The sequence below is a fragment of the Lactuca serriola genome, chromosome 1 (genome assembly GCF_051521515.1).
Source record: "Lactuca serriola cultivar US96UC23 chromosome 1, Lser_US96UC23_V15, whole genome shotgun sequence".
NCBI classification, from domain to species: Eukaryota; Viridiplantae; Streptophyta; class Magnoliopsida; order Asterales; family Asteraceae; genus Lactuca; species Lactuca serriola.
This window is the reverse complement of record NC_136408.1, coordinates 49190016-49196706: the sequence shown is the minus strand read 5'-3', so window position 1 is coordinate 49196706 and position 6691 is coordinate 49190016. Positions and strand designations below refer to the sequence as shown.

At 37.9% G+C, this 6691-nt stretch overlaps 1 pseudogene; it reads right to left on the bottom strand.

Annotated features, from left to right (window-relative positions):
* Positions 1-4955: 4955 nt before the first annotated feature.
* On the bottom strand, positions 4956-6691 carry LOC145068417 (tetrahydroberberine oxidase pseudogene; annotated as a pseudogene).

Here is a 6691-nt window from a genome sequence, read left to right as displayed (position 1 = left end):
CCAGATCGATGTTGGGCGGGGCCCAATTAAGGGCAGAGGCCCAATATGTGTTTATTACGTATGTTATATGGTATTTTGGGGAATTCATTAATATTTGTACTTACGGTTTTCGGTTTATATTTCAGGTACTTTTGGTTCAAATTGTAAGAGTCTGGGATGATTGCAGAGCACACACCACCTCACTTCATCTTGGCTGTATGACAATGTTTTGGATTACCATTTTACTAATTTTAAAAATGATATTTTTGGGTATTATTTTTGAGACGTTACAAATTGATATCAGAGCCTTAGTTTGAGGGATTCGGACATACTCTCGGGTGTGTCTGAACTCAAACTGAGGATTTGTTAAAAAAATTCAAAAAAAAAGGGAAATATTTTTACAGAAAAAGGTTTACTAACACAAGTAAGGGTGTGGTGGATGCAATCGACCGAGCTCAAGTAAGTTTTCCCAAAATACTCATACATGTTATCTAATATGATTTGATTTGTGAATCTGTGAATCGCATGCTAGTTAGGGCTAATGATATGCTCAGTGTTTGCATGATAGAATTCTAGGAGAGGTGCTTTTGTATGCTTATTGTATGAGCATGTAGACCAGTACTGATCAGTCAGTGATATGATGCCTTGATTAGGTTATGCTTGGTTCTGATTACTCGATGCTCGAATGTTGCTTGCTTTGTGCTTTTTAGGAGTTCTCACTAACATTAGCTAACTAGTAAGCCAATATGTAAAGTTGCATATGGCGGAAACTAAATAATTTTACAAGGTTAGGTTTTAACTCTATTGGGCAGCTCTTGTTTGACTCCAATCATTGTAGTGTGAGACCTTTCATTCGAAGAATTTTTGGTTGTCAGTGATATGTAATTGTATTTGTGAGCATGTTAGAGGGTGCAGGTAGGAGTCCCCTCTACTGCAGATGGCAGAGAGTGGTGTGGTGGTTGTCCTAGGAGAACCTAGGAAGAGATTTAGTGTCAGGAACCCTATATTGATGAGAGTTAATAGTATGGATAAAGAGTTATCTGGCGGATTCAAGGAAAACCTTGAGGAAAGTACGGATAGATGTGCAAGGCAATATGGGACCGTGCTAACAGAAGCAGAGAATTCGTACTCGAGTCAAGGAGAGCTGCGATGAAACTAGGAAACTTGTGGAGTATAAGATCACTCAACAATATATATATATATATATATATATATATATATATATGTGTGTGTGTGTGTGTGTGTATGTGTGTATTATGATGGTTTGTATGGTCTATTTTCAGTATGTGACTCTTCGAGGCAGATTGGTTGGTATTTCTGGTGCTAGTGAGTGCTCAAGCCCAGGTTTTGGAGCCGGGCAGTTGGATGATCAAACACAGGAGTTCATTACGTCTGAGATTATGCCTTGCATTCTCGAGCAGACTCCTATGATCTTCGGTACGATCAAGTAGGGTATGGTGGAGCTGTTGGAGGAGCGTTTGGGCTCTTTCCATTCTAAGATGGTGACCTTGATAGGGGCGCATTCATTGACCTTCATGGAGTTTTGGGCATGTGAGGCTCTTGACTACTACGAGGAGAAGAAACCGACATCAAGTAGGTAATGGTTAGCAGATGTTGCTAACGTATTTCGCACCAGCAGTTGTGTGGATTGGTAGTATCCTAACCATGATGAAGTAAGTCGATGGGTTGTGTTTGGTATGTCAAACCTAACAAACAAAGAATGGGAAATAAAAATCAATTCTTGTTTGAAAATGGTAGTAGTAGTGTTGTTAAAATCTCGACTAGGTTCTGAATCTCCAATTAGTCCTTAGGCGTTACCCAACCGACTAGAAGACCCCTAGATATTAATCTATGCCTACACAATGAGCGAAGCAATAGCAAACGATGAAATTTTAACATTTTGCAGAAGTTATATGTCAACAAAAACTATTTGAGGAATGACTAGTGTTGTATTAATCATAATAACCTATTTGTTATGATATTAGTGGTATTTACGAACTTTGTTACGAAATTAGTCATCTTTAATTATTTCTAAATTCAACAAGTTAGCGATTTAGGGTCCCCGATGAATCCCTCAATTAATCTCAACCTAGCCGATTAACCCCTTAACCTCAGTCCACCGACTAGCTAACGTCGAGTGTTTTTTACAACTTTAGGTAGTACATAGTAAATATGTGTAACATCCCGTTTGTTAAATAAATAAGTAGATAAAAAATCAATAATAATAGTAGCCTTGAATGTGGAATAATTCATAAAACCGGGACATATATGAGGAACATAACGCACAACATTTGATCATATACGAAGATTAGGACACGGTCCAACCATTCAAAACTGGGTCATATATGGCTAAAAGAGCCCGATTCCAATCCCCAAACCGGGTCATATAAAGATTAAATATGGACCGGTTTCATTCAAATAACCGAGTCTTTTTCAAACTTGCAAAAACCAACTATAATCACATTACCGGACAACATGATTATAAAAATGTTGTGTTGCTGAGATGAGTTCATCCCTTTGACAATTTTGCCCCTGGTATTGTCTTGCATCTGTGTGGTGGTTTCTTTTGGAGTTGCTGGCATACTTTCTTGATCTTCTCTGGTTCTATTTGTGATCCTGGTTGCTGATTGCATTCTAGATGTTGGTGTGTTTTATTGCTTTCTTGACCATTTTGCCCCTGCCTGGCAATTTTCGGTGTGGTGCCTGTTTACTGATGTTTTCTCCCTCTATTCATCTGTTTGCTTTTGGTCTGGTCTGCTATGCTCTCCATGTTGATGGTGGAATAGATATTTGCTATTTGGACCTTTTTACCCTTGTGGGGTGTTTTTCTTATTGTTTTTAGTTCTTTGTATGTTTTGCTTTTGTTTGTTTGATTCTTCTTGTTGCTCATTATTTTACTTTGTTCCAGCTTCATTCTTGTGTGTTTTTTACTAAAGTCATAGTTGAAAAAAAGAAGTCATTAATCCACATTTATATTTGCTAAAAGAAGTCAAAACACCCGGTTGTAGAATATGGTCCATATAACTTCCTAGTAAGCGTGTTCTGTAGTAATACTAATAGAACCCGGTTGTTTTTCTCGAGACAGGGTCATATACCTATACGACTAAAAGTCCCGGTTGTTATGCTGGGAACCGGTTTCCTTAAGTGAGCATATATCCCGGTTTGTTAGAATGAACCGGGTCATATTGGTTGTTCCCTTTTAAGTCCTGGTTTTTTAATAATATATCGCAGTTTTTCTCGAAACCGGGTTCTAATTGGCGAGTCCTATAAAGCCTTTTGTAGTAGTGAGCTTCTTGCATTTCAAGCTCAAAAGCCTAAAAATATCCGATACACAATTTACATCAGCATTAAATCTCCTCGCAAAACCAATTTGATGATTGTCATCTTTTTATCGGTCAATGTAACAATTACATATTCTACTAATTTGATTAACTAGAGTGATTAAATCCTAATTCAAGAGACCAACATGAACCGAACCAAAATCAAACATTAGATTAAAACAGGACGGGTATTACTATATACAAACATGAATTAAAAAACAGTACCACCGATTACTTGCATAAAAGGTCGACGTCGATGCAAAACTGAAATCTAAAGTTTTACCCATAAATGGCTAAAAACGAAACAAAAACTGTTAATCTAAAAAAAAAAAAAAAAAAAAAAAGTGTAAAAATATTAACTTGCAAAACTTAATAAACGAGTCTCTAATCGTGGTCTTCGGATCTCGAAAATCGCTAGAAAGTCGCCTAAATCACCTAGAAGAAAAGGCTAAAAGTGTTATGTTTATAGAGATAAGCGTCATCAAGATAAGCACTCGGGAGGAAAATATGATCGTGTTTTTGGAAACACAGTTACAACGTGTAACTGTGAAAAAATGTCCCGAATTAAATCGATAAAATAAAGTACAATGCTACAATGCTATTAACGGTTTAAAATTAATAACCCATGATTTGAATTCCAAAACATACAAATAAAAAAATCAATGTTCAACTTGTTCCAACAATTCCAGTAACTTTACAATTTTTTTGTTCGTTCCAAGGTACCCGTATTTTGTACATTCCAGCAACAACATTTTCTTAAACTCATTTATCAAAAATACATGTGACATGATTTGGTATAGCGGTTAACTACTACTTAGTAACAATGAATGATAATACCAAGCCTCAAAATATTTATGATCAACAACATTGTTATTAACAATCAGTTTAAACAAGTGGTCAAGGAAAGTGAAAACAATAAGAACCTACTTTCATGTCCATATTTAATATACAGTCTGTTTTCTTGGGAAAATTTCAAACAATAGCAATCTACTTACATTTTATAATACAATATAGATATTATGAAATGCAATACTGAAAGACACAACAAAGATCATCCGTTGTATCCATTGTTCAAGGGTCCTGACAAAAATACACAGTCGGGCATCTGCATAACGACCAACGTGTGACATTCACAACGCTGCCAACAAATGGTCATATACCGTATAACTATTCATCCCCATTCTTAACCCCAAGTTCTTGAGTATGTAATTGTACTTGGAGCTTCAAGAAACAAGGTTTGAGTATGTTGTTGTACTTGGAGCGGCTAGCAACAAGGTATTGCGACCGGACAAAGAACTACACTAATATTCGTCATTTCTTGACCCCTCATATAACATTACATATATGTAGTTCCCTTATGATATATTCCATACAATATACAATTACACCAACAAGTACTTATACAATAAGTTTTTATCAACCATACGAGTTCCAACACAGGATAGTTTCCATCATCCAACTTAAACCCAAGCCAAAATTAGAAATTATCGAAGACGTCTTAAGAATTAATTATATCAAATTTATTCATCAACACAAAGTATAACCAAGAAATATAATAACCAAACAATGCATCGATTAGAATAAATCATAACCAATTCATATAAAAATTACAATCATTTAACAATTAATTTTAGATATTCTTTTAAAACAGAGCGATATTATGAGTACGTTAGACTTATTGGTAGTTTATTAAAAAAAACAAAAGAAGTAAGACCCTAATTTTGAGCCTTTCTCAAGAAAAAGGTGCCGCGTGTAGAGAGAGAGAGGTGTTAGAAAACAGGGATACTTTGTGGACGCCGGAAGAAATTATCCGGATCAACTTTGGCCTTGATTCGAATCAACTTCTGAAAATTGTCCCTTTTCCAGTACCTCTCACCCCAAAGACTGGCTTCTTCATAATTAGAACTTCCAACACCCAAATCTAGATCATTGTAGTTGGAATATGCTTCTCTTGGGTTCTTTGAGACATAAGGCGTCAGTAACTCGTCCAAGCTTCGAAGCCACATTATTCTCTTGAGCGATGTAGGGGTCGTGTCTGAAGTTTGACCGTTAAAATTAACAGTCTTGAGAATCTGTAACAACACCCCAGCTCTATGAGGATATGGAATTGCTGACTCTGAGTAATCAGCCATCCTTCCGCCAAAAGGATTGATCATGAGAAGTGCCGATCCGTCGTTTTGCATGAGCTTTCTCCATATCTTTCTTAGACCGCGTATGGGAATTGGTGTCCGGACATAGTCTGATTTGCTTTTATTGTTCAGCTTGGCTATAGCAGACCGGTTCGTGAGGATCTCAATTGGGGTGGAGCTTGGCAGGCCCCAAAACACAACGGTCGATTGGATGCTTCTAATTTCTTCACAAATCTCTCGTCTAACACCGAGCTCAGGAAATTTTTCGTCCAGCAACGGAAGCAATGTGTCCCTTGTGCCCTGATAAATTCCTTCGAACATAATCCGTATGGTTTTCTTGGTGGTGTTGCCAATATATTCGGCAAACACCTGAGTTCTTATGTGTAGATTTCTATCAATAGTTGGCGCAACGTATTGATATTTATGGAAAATTTTGGTTGCCCCTTCTTCCAAAGTTTTATTCAGTATGAATACAGTTACTTTTTCTGGAACCGGAACCAACCTGAGCTTCCATGCGAGAACGATTCCAAAACTGGAAGCACCACCTCCTCGTATTGCCCAAAACAAATCCTTACCCATGGACTTCCTGTCAAGAATATTTCCATTGACATCCATAAAGCGAACGTCCACAACATTATCAGCAGCAGTACCATATTTCCTCAGTAGGTTTCCGTAGCCACCACCGCCCATGTACCCGCCAACACCCACCGTGGGGCAAACACCTGCCGGGAAATACAAGGTGTCGGTCTTCTGAGAAATACTGTAATAGAGTTCACCAAGCACAGCACCTGGCTGGACCCATGCGCTCCTGTTAGCTACGTCCACGTCTATAGACCTCATGTTGGTGAAATCAAGCATAACAAAGGGAACATCAGCAGTGTATGATAGGCCTTCATAGTCATGGCCCCCACTCCTGATCCTCATCTCGTACCCATGTTTCTTTGCGCAGAATAGAGCCTTTTGGACAAGTGTTTCATCCACAGGTGTCACGATGATTGATGGTTTAGGAGTCGAGGGTTTAAGGAACCTAGTGTTTTGCACTGCGACTTGCCAAATGGGAATGAAAGAAGCATTGACAGGTGTGATAATGAGCTGCTGAGAGAAGGAGGTGACATTGTTGGATTTGGGCTGTATGCAACTTATGAAATTTTCCGTACCTGGTGTAACATCAACAAGGGAAGATAAGTTTGCCCATGAGTTAGAAAAGGAAAGACAAAGAACCAGAAGGAAGACACAGGAGCGTATTTGAGAGTACTTCTTCAT